Source organism: Neoarius graeffei, chromosome 19 (genome assembly GCF_027579695.1).
Source record: "Neoarius graeffei isolate fNeoGra1 chromosome 19, fNeoGra1.pri, whole genome shotgun sequence".
In the NCBI taxonomy this organism is placed as follows: Eukaryota; Metazoa; Chordata; class Actinopteri; order Siluriformes; family Ariidae; genus Neoarius; species Neoarius graeffei.
The window spans coordinates 5,955,834-5,971,020 of NC_083587.1; the positions used below are offsets into that span (position 1 = coordinate 5,955,834).

General features: G+C 41.1%; 1 pseudogene; it reads right to left on the minus strand.

The window, feature by feature from the left end:
* Positions 1–2,612: 2,612 nt before the first annotated feature.
* The window catches only part of LOC132867682 (zinc finger protein 345-like), a 116,171-nt pseudogene continuing 103,596 nt past the window's right edge, over positions 2,613–15,187 (minus strand).

Consider the following 15,187-nt stretch of genomic DNA (forward strand, 5'->3'; position numbering starts at 1 on the left):
ATGCCCTATGTCTGGGTGGAGTCTCATCACATCGCTCCTGTGGAGGACGGCCCCATATGGACAGTTGAAAGTCACGCTTAGAAGATGTTCTGGACACTTACAGTCATGCTTTTATGGCTGAGGACTACAGTTGACTTGCTAACTTTAGGACTGCAGTTGTCACGAACAGTTTTGCAGTCAAGTTTTCATCAATGAAGAGTTTATAACATCAACGAAACTGACTTCATGTTAAAACTGTTAAAATGTTATCATCACGTTGTCTGTTATCACCCAAATGAAGATGGGTTCCCTTTTGAGTCTGGTTCCTCTCAAGATTTCTTTCTCATGTCATCTGAGGGAGTTTTTCCTTGCCACTGTCACCACAGGCTTGCTCATTGGGGATAGATTAGGGATACATCAGGGATAAAATTAGCTCATGTTTAAAGTTATTAAAATTCTGTAAAGCTGCTTTGTGACAATGCCTGTTAAAAGTGCTTTAAAAATAAACTTGACTTGACACGTTCCTCAATTTTATTAAGCTGGTGTCTCTCATCTGGCTTTGCAGAAACATACAACTGTGTGTCATCAGCATAACAGTGGAAACTAATACCATGCTTACAAATAATATTACCGAGAGGTAACATATAGAAAGAAAAAAGCAATGGGCCTAAGACGGAACCATGTGGAACACCAAACTTTACCTTAGTATGCAAAGGAAAATTGCCATTTACATCAACAAACTGACAGTGATCAATTAAATAAGACCTGAGCCAGGAGAGGGCTGTTCCCTTAACTCCCACATTGTCTAGTCTATCCAGGAGAATGGAACGATCAATGGTGTCAAAGGCTGCACTAAGGTCAAGCAATACAAGCAGCGAGACACAGCCCTGATCAGATGCCAACAGTAGGGCGTTTACTACTTTAACCAGAGCTGTCTCTGTGCTATGATTAGGTCTAAATCCTGACTGATACATTTCATGGATGTTATTCCTATGTAGATATGAGCATAACTGCTGTGCGACAGCTTTTTCTAGGATCTCAGAGATAAAGCAGAGGTTTGGTATTGGCCTATAATTGGACAGCTGACAGGGGTCGAGGTCAGGTTTTTTAAATCAAAGGTTTGATAACTGCTAGTTTAAAGGATTTGGGTACATTGCCACTGCTAAAAGAATATTTTTTAGAAGAGTTTTGATTGCTTCTAGTGTTCTGTTTGAAGAATCATGTAGGTAAGAGATCTAGTACACAAGTTGAAGATTTTGATGAGGAAATAAGTGAAATTATTTCAGACTCTCAAAGGGGAGTAAAAGATGAATCATTGCTCTGATGTGGTTATAGTGTTCTCCCCACAGATACTTATCAAATTGGCTGGCTTTAAATTGATATTTTTTGCCTGATATTTTCAATTTTGTTCTTGGGGGGAAAAATCATGATCATTGCTACTACATATTGAAGGTGTGCATGTGTGTGTGGTGGTCTTATTCCTAGTTCATATTGCCAAAGTATAAGGATCTAGGATTATTTTTGTTATATTCTATTAGAGTAGAGAGAAAAACACTGATCTACTGCATTAAGAGCTTGTCTATCTAGTTCAAGAGGCTCTCCTTCCATGCTAATTGGAATACTATCAACTTTCTTTGACATTTCTAACTTTGTTTTAAGCTGCATGTGTGATCATTATACCAGGGTGAGATTTTTTTTTTCTCTTGAATCATTTTCTTTTAAGCGGAGCTACATCATCTAAAGTATCGCAGAATATTGACTCAAAGCTGATAAAAGTTCTGTGGAGTCTGATGGTGATCCAAACAAGTTGATAACTAGGGGAAACTTCTGATAAATCTTCATGCAGTAGTTGGTGTAAATGTAATTTTGATGTGATGGTGTGGCAAGCTGCATACAGAATATTATTGCTCAGACATATTTTGAGTCAGATGAGAGTCTGACGCTACCTCAGATGATGTGGAAGTCAGACTATAGTTTCTATATTTAATACAAGTATTAGCTCAAGAGTGTGACCACCATTATGGGTCATTCCTATGATGTTCTGATTAAACCCTAATGAATCTAAAATGGACACGAACACTGTTTTCAGAGGGTCTTCAGGGTTATTGAAGTGAATATTAAAGTTGACAATTAATTTTTTGTCCAAAGAAACAACCAGTTTGAGATGAAATCCGCAAATTCAGAAAGAAATTCAGAACACAGACCACAGATCTGTAAATAATAATTAGCTGAATTGACTGGGTAGACTTATTTTTTTTGCTATGTATGTTAATATAAAGAACTTCAATCATATTGAAATTTTGTTCAGGTTTTTGTATGATGTCTAGGTTATCATAAATAACTATGATGCCTTGTTCACTACCAGTTAGACGAAGCTGATACATATAGCTGAGGATGAATGATATAGCTTCATTTAAATGCGACATACTCATTTGGTTTGATCCACATTTCCGTTAAACATAGTACATTAAACTCCTGATCCGTAATAATTCTATGAAGAATTAGTCTCATGCTACAGTACTACACTGATAATAGTGTTACAGTTGAATCATTATTTATATGGTGGTAATTAATGACTACTTAATAACTACATAAGATCAAAAGAAAACATTAATAGTCTTGTTTAAAAATCACTAAGATTGTTTTAAAATATGTAGTCCTTTAATATGAACAATTAGGATCAAAGTACAGGACATTTTCAGCAAAAGCATGAATAAAAAACAAATTTAATTTGACAACTTTAAATCATGCAATGTCTCGGAGTTATTGCACTTGTGGGTTTTAAATGTAACTGAATAAGTAAAACTCTTTCCACACTGTGAGCAGTGATACGGCTTTTCTCCTGTGTGAACGCGCTGGTGTTTTTGGAGATCACTCTGATGAGTAAAACTCTTCCCACACTGTGAGCAGTGATACGGCTTCTCTCCTGTGTGAATGTGCTGGTGTTGTTGGAAAGCACTCTGCTGAGTAAAACTCTTTTCACACTGAGCAGTGATACGGCTTCTCTCCTGTGTGAATGCACTGGTGTAGTCGGAGAGCACTCTGACGAGTAAAACTCTTCCCACACTGTGAGCAGTGATACGGCTTCTCTCCTGTGTGAATGCGCTGGTGTAGTCGGAGATAACTCTGACTAGCAAAACTCTTCCCACACTGTGAGCAGTGATACGGTTTCTCTCCTGTGTGAATGCGCTGGTGTGTTTGGAGATCACTCTGACGAGTAAAACTCTTCCCACACTGTGAGCAGTGATACGGTTTCTCTCCTGTGTGAATGCGCTGGTGTTGTTGGAGAGTACTCTGACGAGTAAAACTCTTCCCACACTGTGAGCAGTGATACAGCTTCTCTCCTGTGTGAATGCGCTGGTGTGTTTGGAGCGCACTCTGCTGAGTAAAACTCTTCCCACACTGTGAGCAGTGATACGGTTTCTCTCCTGTGTGAATGCGCTGGTGTAGTCGGAGAGCACTCTGATGAGTAAAACTCTTCCCACACTGTGAGCAGTGATACGGCTTCTCTCCTGTGTGAATGCGCTGGTGTTTTTGGAGATCACACTGACGAGTAAAACTCTTCCCACACTGTGAGCAGTGATACGGCTTCTCTCCTGTGTGAATGCGCTGGTGTTGTTGGAGATTACTCTGATGAGTAAAACTCTTCCCACACTGTGAGCAGTGATACGGTTTCTCTCCTGTGTGAATGCGCTGGTGGTGTTGGAGATCACTCTGACGAGTAAAACTCTTTCCACACTGTGAGCAGTGATACGGCTTCTCTCCTGTGTGAATGCGCTGGTGTTGTTGGAGATTACTCTGCTGAGTAAAACTCTTCCCACACTGTGAGCAGTGATACGGTTTCTCTCCTGTGTGAATGCGCTGGTGTAGTCGGAGAGCACTCTGATGAGTAAAACTCTTCCTACACTGTGAGCAGTGATACGGTTTCTCTCCTGTGTGAATGCACTGGTGTTTTTGGAGATCACTCTGACAAGTAAAACTCTTCCCACACTGTGAGCAGTGATACGGCTTCTCTCCTGTGTGAATGTGCTGGTGTTGTTGGAGAGCACTCTGCTGAGTAAAACTCTTTCCACACTGTGAGCAGTGATACGGCTTCTCTCCTGTGTGAATGCGCTGGTGTTGTTGGAGATTACTCTGCTGAGTAAAACTCTTCCCACACTGTGAGCAGTGATACGGTTTCTCTCCTGTGTGAATGCACTGGTGTAGTCGGAGAGCACTCTGACGAGTAAAACTCTTCCCACACTGTGAGCAGTGATACGGCTTCTCTCCTGTGTGAATGCGCTGGTGTGTTTGGAGAGTACTCTGTTCAGTAAAACTCTTCCCACACTGTGAGCAGTCTTGTGGTTTTACTCCTTTGTGACTGCACTGGTTCCATTTGAGTGCATTCTGATGACCAAAACTCTTTCCGCAGTCTGAGCTGTGGTGAATTTCCTTCTCTACATCATTATGAGAAGTGTCAGAAGTGAGAGTATCAGTTGATGTTGGCTGACTACTGGAGCATTTGGAGGGGATTTGAAGTTCATATTTAATCTCTCTTAATTCCTGAAGTTTCACAGACTCTTCATCGTGGCATCTCTGGATGCACTGGTCAAGGTAAATTTGAGATGCACAGGAACGAGGACATGTGGGGCAGGAAAAGACTTGCAGCAAAGTGTTCTTTACTTCTGGGGAAGTGAAAGGACAAAAGTATCAGAAATTTTACATTAAATGCAACAAGATTATAAAATCTAACCACAGTAACAATGTAAGGGAGCATTTTTACTGAACCTCAAACTTTCAAGATTCTACATGAAGACTGAGGAGAAAAAAAAGTATCTTTGAGGACAAAGATACAGCAGCCTCTAGCTAGGAATACTTGTAGATTCAATAAGGTGCTGGTACAACAGCTAGGCACAGCACTGGTCATAGCCCCGTGGGTCAGACTGACTAAGGGGGAGTAGTTGGTTTCTGTTTGATATAATGTTAAGTCTAGGTAATAACAAGCCTATGTAGGTACATTCAGTCCCTCTCTTTAAGAAACTACATTTCCCATCAGCCAACTTCCGCGTTGACCTACGTCACGCGTGGGCGGGATCATCTACGTCACATCCTCCAGGAAGGCATAAACCACCCGGAAACTACTAGCTCCTCCTCTTTTGGCGCCGTGATCTCAACACGGACACAAGGAGAATCGCTCGCTCCGCCGGGCAAACCCAGATAAGACGTCTTTTCTTTTCTTTCTTGCAAGAATCAGAGTTTTGTGCTTTTCTTTGTTTACCTTTGGCCACGGTAAAAATCCAGAATCGCGCAAATTTTAAACTCAGCTCGAGTTACAACCGGTTTTCATTTGTTCCTTATAAGTACGTACTACTGCAGACCAGGCAGTTATTTTAAAGTTAAGAAGCGATTGAATCCTTTTTAACTCAAAAGCTGTGCACATTATTTGATCAGAGACTTTCTTTTCATCACAAGCGACCACGCGTCGGATCAAGAAGTTCTCTGCGCCTCATGGAATCGACTCACGTGCTCCACAACGGTGAAACTCCAAAGTCTCGGAGCATCTCTTCATAATCTTGCTAGAGGCAAGATACTAAGTAAGACTGGCAAATTTTGGGCATAAAGACTAGTCTTAGGAATTAGCTTTTATCGAACTAGTGTGAATTTAAACTCGAACGGTTTAATTGTTTACACTGTTCGACATGCAGCATGTTGAATTTATCTCATCTCATTATCTCTAGCCGCTTTATCCTTCTACAGGGTCGCAGGCAAGCTGGAGCCTATCCCAGCTGACTATGGGCGAAAGGTGGGATACACCCTGGACAAGTCGCCAGGTCATCACAGGGCTGACATATAGACAGACAACAATTCACACTCACATTCACACCTAAGGTCAATTTAGAGTCACCAGTTAACCTAACTTGCATGTCTTTGGACTGTGGGGGAAACCGGAGCACCCGGAGGAAACCCACACGGACATGGGGAGAACATGCAAACTCCACACAGAAAGGCCCTTGCCGGCCACGGGGCTCGAACCCAGGACCTTCTTGCTGTGAGGCGACAGCGCTAACCACTACACCACCGTGCCGCCCCGTGTTGAATTTATGATTGTTATATTTTGTTTTAATCTCTCAATTGTTTTAATAGATAGGCTGTGCATGCTTCTCTTTATTCCTGACTAACACCTGAATTTCCTTATCACACATTTTGACCTTATCAAGGTTTCAGTGGATTCAGTACTGTTATAAGCTAGTGAAATTAGCCTTAGAGAGAGGCCTTGTGTGTGGCCCCCACAAACACACATGGAGTTAGCTACCAGAGCTAATCCTTTTTGTAGGCCACACACAAGGCCTCTCTCTCTCCCCACAAACAAACACACCTTAGCTAGCTTCCCTTTGTCTTAGCTTAGCCACACAAGGCTAATTCCTTTGTTCTCCTCAAATCCCATGTGGTCACACACGAACATACCTAGCTAGCATCCCACGCTAGCCTTCTGCTCAGGCCATAGGGCCTTTCACTCACACACACACACACACACATCTCACTGTTTGTATATATTTCAACTGCCATTATCCATTTTTATCTTTATAATAAATTCATTTATTATTGAAACTGTGTGTTTATTTGTGTTCCAATATCTCTGAAGTCCCCAATCTCCAAAGAATTCTAAAAGGTGCAGATGATTTATTTAATATGGTAAGTGATCATAATTTGGAATATACCATAATTTAGCTGTTTGGTAATTTATTATTAAGCACCAAAATTAATGGTATTAATGAGACTGATTAATGAGACTGACTCCATGAGTGATTTAATGATAACATGAGACTGATTCAATGAAAATGATTCACTGAAAACGATTCAAATGAAACTGATTCAATTTTAATTATTAACCTTCAGATTTAATGAGACTGATTACTCAATTACCCAAATGCACCTACACCTAGCCTTATTTACATCTTGTCCAGGATTAATAAGGAGATTCAGCCCGAGCATTCAAGGTTCTGAAACATACAACAATGGGCCTTATTTATCAATCTGGTTATGAATAGATTTATCTAGAAGCATTTACACAAGAAGGTCTTTATTTTTACATATGGATTGCCATATTTAAAATGCTTATTAATTTCAATGAAACACACAGTTAATGAAATTAAATTTTGTGGGATTTTGTGAAACCCACTTGATTCATATTTATGTAAATGGTGAAAGAAAGAAAGCCAGCATCCATAAATTAAGACATAAGAATGGCCATACACAATTGCAGGCATATAAAAAAAAGGGACACACTGCAACAGTTCAAATGGCATTCAATTCAGTCTGCAGCAGTATAGAGGTTTTGCACCATCACATGACCCCCATAGCAATGGTAACTACACCGCCATGACAGTAAGCATGCTTGTAGTGCTTCATTCAGATGAGTTAGTTGTTATTGATCAGTATGGGAAGGTTTTGTTGTGTTTTTGTATGTGCAAATTGTTCTGAATGAAAGAGACATCAAATGTTTTAATTTACCAAAAGTAATTTTTCATCGGGGGGAACAAAATAGAGAGATTTCTACGTAGAGATGAAAGTGGAGCAAAGGAAAAAACCCTGAGATGGGGGGGGGGGGGGGGGGGCAACGTCCCCCGAAAATATTTTAATAACATAACATGCAAAACCCTGCATTCTAGTGCATTTTAGTACTTATTTTCACTAAAACAAGTTATAACTTTTAAGCCTTTTTCTTTCATGTACATTAATGATTAACATGTCAAAAATATCAAATTTAATTCCCCTAGTTAATGAGTAATTTTCAGGAGTGCATTTAGAAAACGCGGTGATTTTCCTGGCTACACAGTTAATTACTTTGAAAAAAAAAATCAGACAGTTGAAGGTAAACTCAGCAAAATCCCAAAATGCTACTGTTAAAAAGTAAAGGTCTGTTAGAGTTTCTAAAGCTTTCAGGTTTCAATGTTGGGGACACTGAGCCTCGTTTATCAATCTTTTAGTAGAGTTGTGCATTTGCATAAGCTAAAGTGAACTAAAAATTTCCAATTCATATTTATGTGAGTTGAAGCCAATTGTTTACATTAGTTCGTATTGTCTGTAAACTTAAACACACCAATGAATACCAAATTTCTCATATAAATCAGGGGCGTAGGGTGTGTGTGTGTCACACACTGACTGGCAGCCTGAGTGCATTATGTAACAAAACAATTACCATTGCTAGTTTTAGGCAGCTTAGAAACCAGCTCTTCCATTATTGCTGTTTCTTCCATGTTTTCTTGATGTTGTGTTCTAGAAACGGCACTAAAACTTAGCTTCCAAACCACAAAATGCAACTTTGATGGGGGGAAAATATGTATTATATATATATATATATATATATATATATAATAAATTGCTTACCTCTCTTCACGTCGAAAGAAGGAGGAAAGTTTTGCTTGTTTTGACATGGCGAATTATTAACACGAGAAAATACTCGTAATTTGCAACTAAAAAGACTACAGCTACACTCAGTGCGTTTACATGCACATAGAGAAAATTGAATTTCTGCCGTTGCTCGACTGAAATCGAAGTTCTAAATGCCATGGAAACACCTTAGCTAGGCTGAAATTGAACCGAACTTGATTTCTCGTAATCGAGCTACACGGCCTCGATTATGCGATTTTTGCCGAGCTACTTAGTGCATGTATACCCTATCGAGCTACATAGTCAAGCTACGTACTTCAGCACTGCCCCTTCTGGAAGTGACGAGTGACGAGACCACAAGCGGGAAACACAACAGCCTCGGTCAGCATGACAACAGTAGTAGAAACGTGCACTTCTGGAGCAATGAGGAGATAGAGTTCATGCTCATTCAGCTTAAGGAGTTGAAAATATATATATGTGGCAGACCACAGAATCCAGGGACACATGTTGGCCCGGGGGCATTTTGAGTTATTGACAGATTCAGAAAGTACAGTTTCTAAGCTTTCCAATAATGCCTTCCATGTGGAGATCTGACAATATTTGAAGAATGTGTGGCCTTTTGAAAGTGTATACTTCTTAAAACAGAAAAGGGAGAAAATCGCCCTCAAAGTTTTCCATCTCAGCTACTCTGGGTGTAGGGCGGGCACATAATGGTGCTCATTTGCATGACATTAAGGAAAGCCCTACCCCCTATGAGCTAGCACGATACTACTTTCATGTAAACAAAGATCACCACGTCAATTTTCCTTCCATGCAAAGTATGCCCAAAACAATTATGAAGTACAAAAATAAGTCCTAAAGTATACTTTAACGTTTTGTGGTTGAAAAATTACTCACACCGTAAGAAAGAAAGATAGCACGATGATGACACAACTAACACAACACTAGTTTCATGTAAAGCCTCGGTCGCAACCGGCCGTACAGTACGCGCTCCTACAGCCGGTCTACATGCAAAAAACGCAAGAAACACACAGAGAGCGCGCATGAAACGCACGAGAGCGCGCGTGTGAAAAGCACGAGAGCGCGCGTGTGATGTGCTGATTTTCGAGCCGCAGACCGGCCGCAGAGGTTCTTTTTCATGTCAAACAAACTCTACGGGTGCTTACGTTTTTTTCAGGTTGCAAGACAAACTTACAGCCAACGCGCGTCTTTCTCTGTGAACAAAAAAATCCCGCAGCGATTTGGGAAACGCCAAAAATCACACGGCCAAAAAATCATACGTCCGGTTGTGACCTAGGCTTAACCAAACCACAACACTCTCCGTTACATGCAAAAATAACCACACAGCCTTAGATTAATAAACTTACCCCATCAGAAAGAGAAACGGCGCCTTGCACACACCAATGCCTCCGATGGAATGTAATCCTAGAACAGTCCGTGCATCATCCAATCATTCAAGTATTCCATTCAATCTGGAAAACGAGGTTGCGTTTTTTTTTTTTTGCTAGAAATGGTTATCTCCGATGTAAATACCGAAGTGTCTGCTTCACGGTGTTTGCTCCTCTGCGCTCTGTTTAGCTTCCTCATTCCATAGTGAAATCACACGCCTCTATGCAGGTTAAGTAGCCACGCGATCAACTCGGCTCATACAGCTGATTCGCGGAAAAAAAAATGACTTGAATATTCATGTGAATGGCCCATATGTTAATTTACCCACACCCCCAGCAGGCTACAGTCCTGACAAAAACGAGACAATTTGCAACAAAAAATGTATGCTTTTCCAACAAAACAATGTATTATCTGAAATACTGATTGCATTCTTCAAGATCTCAACTTGCACATGATGGAAAAAAACAAAAATCACAAATTTCGAAAAAAAAAATGCTTCTTTTGCGATTATCTCGGATTCGTTTCGGCCGACATGTGTCCCTGGACTCTGTGGTCTGCCACACACACACACACACATTATATATATATATATATATATATATATATATATATATATATATATATATATCGATGTTGCTGTCCTCGTCGTCGTTCTTCTTGTGAACACGGAACTGATAACTTTGTTTATACTCTTGAATAGCTCTTCTTCATGACGACAATCGGAAGTGTACCAACACGATGGGGCGTGTAGCGCCACCTGTGGCTCGGGTGCACAATGTACCTCACACAATAGCTCGATTTCCTTGTGTGCATGTAGGATTGGATTTCTCTGGCACCCCTGCTGGGACCCTTTGCTCGATTACCGACAGCAGCTCGATTTGGATGTGCATGTAAACGTACTGACTGGCAGCTTGAACATGCTTTCTAGTGCGATTGTGTTGCGCTTGTGCAGAACGGTGTTAGTCCTGAAGGCGAGCGTGCGCGTGCGCCTAACGAGCTCCGGCATGTGCGCCGTTAACAAAGAACACCTGTCTTTAATCAATGAACTATGTTTGGGCTATTTAAGGACTGCGCCCATGCAAGGACAATGCGAATAAACACAGAGACGGATTATGCGAAGTGTGCAGAGTTCCTGAGACAGTTTCTCATGTTTTATTAGTGTGCGTGCAATATTGTGAGTCTAGACGTACGTTTTTTAACGACTTGTCCGGCTTGGGTGTTACTACTGTTTCCCTCCCTGTTCTGCTTCAACTGAAGGATTCTAAAGTTGCATCCAGTCTAATTAGATTTTTTAAATCCTCTGGCCTTTACGCCAGAATCTAAGAGACTGATGGGCTAGTAGTGGACTTAAATATCCTGTAGGTGGCGGTAATACACCGGATGGTGTCCAATCCGCCATTATATCCTGAAGAAGAAGAAGAAGGACGATGCGAAGTATTACACCACGAAAAATCTGAAAAATAAATTTCTCCATTCGGAAAACCGGAGATTTAAGAGTTTTGTCAAATATCCGGATTTCAGGGTCATTAGCAGAAAAAATCCGGCGGAATATCTAAAAACCTGGAATTCCGGGAAATTCCCTAACACTTTCATGACCAGGGTTGTAAATGTAAAAGGGAAAAATGGTGCACAAACATTGGGCGGAACTCTGTCGAACGGAGAGGTCAAAAATACGATCATATGCTCACTTCATTTCCACAAAGGTAAGAATTCCAAAAATAAAAAAATTAATTTCAAAACTGCAGCAAGGTGCTCATTCTTATACAGTGAAGTGAACATGAGCGTCAACACAGCAGCTTGTCATTGCCTAACCTTCACTGAGACTTTAAAAGTGCATTTACATTCAGGGGTCCTTCGGAGCACGTTGTGCGCGCACTTGGGACCTTGTCATTATGGGAAATGCCCGATGCTGATTTGACTGCAATCAGCATGCGCATATAAGGATGCTGTTTTCACAGAGACTTTGCAAGTATGCGGTGGTAGACAGATCTAAGTGCAGGAATAGTGTTTATTAGCAAGCGTGATATTTGCAAAAATATAACACAAGCAGGGCGGCACGGTGGTGTAGTGGTTAGCACTGTCACCTCACAGCAAGAAGGTCCGGGTTCGAGTCCTGTGGCCGGTGAGGGCCTTTCTGTGTGGAGTTTGCATGTTCTCCCCGTGTCCATGTGGGTTTCCTCCGGGTGCTCCGGTTTCCCCCACAGTCCAAAGACATGCAGGTTAGGTTAACTGGTGACTCTAAATTGACCTTAGGTGTGAATGTGAGTGTGAATGGTTGTCTATGTGTCAGCCCTGTGATGACCTGGCGACTTGTCCAGAGTGTACCCCGCCTTTCGCCCGTAGTCAGCTGGGATAGGCTCCAGCTTGCATGCGACCCTGTAGAACAGGATAAAGCAGCTAGATATAATGAGATGAGATAACACAAGCAAAACCAAAAGCTGAGTCATAAACATGGCTCGAATCATGACAGTGATTTAAAAAAAAAAACATTCAAAAAGATTGTGTTCTTATATGGGTGTGCCAATTGTTCTCAAATCAGCATCAGGTGTTTCCCATAACGACTGGGGCCTGTGAGCGAGCGCGGCTGCTTGAGCGTGTGTAGGCGTGACAGTCAAGAGTTCACCTGCTGTGTGACCACAACTTTTAGTTTGCCTGTATATCGCCAAGCATCATCACCAAAACACCTATTTTTCATTGATAACCCATCGCAAAGCATTGTGAGTTGTAGTGTGACTGTAGCTTTACGCCCATGTTCACTTCACTGTATAAGAATAAGCACCTTGCTAGACTTTGTGTCTTATGCTCAACTCTCTGTATAAGATTGAGCGCCTCACTGCACTTCATATGTTTACGAGCCATTTTTCCCTTCTACGTTTTCAAATCTTTCTCGTTTTTTCTGCCTGATAATGAATTACTTTTGGTAAATTAAAAAATCTGATGTCTTTTGTTTCATTTAGAATGATTTACACATCCAAAAACACAGCAAAATCTTCCCATACTGATCAATAACAACTAACTCGTCTGAATGAAGCACTACAAGCATGCCTCCTGTCATGGCGGTGTAGTTACCATTGCTATGGGGGTCATGTAATGGTGCAAAGCCTCTACAGAAATGTCCTTACTGTATTATGCAAAGAATGCCACAGTGTGGTTTGTAGTAATAAAGCAACCACTTACTTGTCCCTGAATATGTTGAAATTTTTGAGCTGAAAGAGTTTAAGGAGTTAAAAATAAACAAAGATTCTTTCTATATGGCACGACTCTTGGAATTATTGAATTTAATACTAAAAATAATGTTATTGCTTATTAAATTGGTTGATAATATAAATACTGTATCACGTGCTCCTGAAATAAAGCAAATGTGTTCTAATTGATTTGTATAATGCTTGATGGGTTTGACGGACAATTGTATTAGCCAATTAACAACTTTGCTTGGTTCAGGCATGCTGCATGTGCGTGTTCAACTAACTTCTATCCAGTCAGCTAGTTATATTGCACTGAAGATATTATAAAATGTTTTTTTTTGTCCCTCCCTCCTGTGTGTTTCTGTAATATGGGGAGGTCTGAAAGCATTGTCCTATATTGTGTGTTTGTTGTGATAGGGCATGTGTTTATTTTATTTATTTTTTATTTTTTTGCTCCTCCTACTCAAGCGAGTAGGACGCTTTTTGCTTTGCTCCTGCCTGAACTCCTCTTTTCTGCTTTTTTCACTATTTCTCTATTTTTTCTTATTTGCTTTCTTTTTACTTACATTCAACAAGATAACCTAGAAGTTAGACAAAGCAACTGACACAGAAGACTGGATTATAGCAAAATGGGGAAACCAAGGAACTCTAGTAACAAATGGACTGAGCTTGAAAAAAGAATTTCTAGCCTGGAATCTATGATTAATGCCCGTCTATTAAGGATTGAAGGGAGTCCAGCAGCCGATACCGCTAAAGGGAATGCGGGGAATGTTCAGCATCTCAATGATGGGAACTTGGATGAATCGGTTGACTTCACAAAGCAAAATGTGAGTACTGATTGCTGGAAAAGACAAGGTGCTAGACCCAAAAACAAAAGGGCATTAACTTCAACTCCATTGCGGTCTGATGCTGTCAAACCTACAGTCTATGAATACCACCAGGCTGAAAACTACAGATATACACAGCCCATTACACTCCAGAACAGATTTCAGTGCCTTACAGACATGGAACCAGTAGTTCCTAGAAAGTGGCAGAATTTGAATAACAAAAATAAAGCTCGCAGTAGAGGTAGAAAGCAGCCGCCAACACCTGTTAATCCTACAACTAGAGGTCTGCGCGGGTCGGATTTTTCAGTCCCGCTCCCGCCCGCGCCCGCATTGTGCAGTCCCACTCCCACCCGCGCCCGCAAAGAATTATGATTTTCAGTCCTGCTCCCGCCCGCGCCCACAAAAAAATTATGATTTTCAGTCCCGCTCCCGCCTGCCATATTTTGTCCCGCTCCCGCCCGCAAATCCCGCATGATGCAGACGTTCGCATTATTTCTCAAGAAAGTTCTTGTCTTGACACAGCATGATAGTGCCCCGCCCCCTACTTTGAGTGAATTTCAGCATAGATATCTACAGCTCACGTTGTTATTATTTACCTTGTTTCAGAATTCAGTATGTACTGTCTCTAATAATAATAATTAGTGCTGTGAAACGATTAAAATATTTAACCGCCAATCACACATTTTTATCATATGAAAAACCATTGTAATTCTCTGATCAGCATAAAAAAGTGAATGGGCTTGGTTTGTACTAATGGTGGTTTATTTTATTTTATTGCAAAGCACAGCTAGTAAGAGAAGTGAATTGATTTACTGCTTGAGTTAGTCTACAACTTTAGTCAGAGAGACATGCTACACAGTGACGGTAGGCTTGACTCAATGCTATCCCAGAAATCCTTCCTGTAATATGCAAATTTGGCCACCTCTGATTGGACAGCCAAATTTGCATATTACAGGAAGGATTTCTGGGATAGCATTGAGTCAAGCCTACCGTCACTGTGTAACATGTCTCTCTGACTAAAGTTGTAGACTAACGCAAGCGTAAGTCACTTCACTCAGGGTTCTCTTGCTAGCTGGGTGTGAGCTGCGAGTCATTAGAGCGATCAATGGCAAATTTAAGATGCTATTCCTCTGGCAATTTAGGCATCTTAAAATGTTTTTATTAATGCCAAATAAAATATCCAGCACAAATTATATATGATAGACATAAATTAATAATTTATACATTTTATTTCAAACACATTTTTAGTTAGCGGGACTGCAGCTTATCACGGCTCCCGCCCACGCCGCATATGTGCGCTCCCGCCCGCGCGTGCATATGTGCACTTCCGGTCCCGCCCGCGCCCGCAATGAGCTTTCAAAATTTGTCCCGCGCCGCACTGCTTTGCGGCGGGTCCTGCGAGTCCCGCGGGACTCCCGCGGGAGTGCAGGGCTCTAC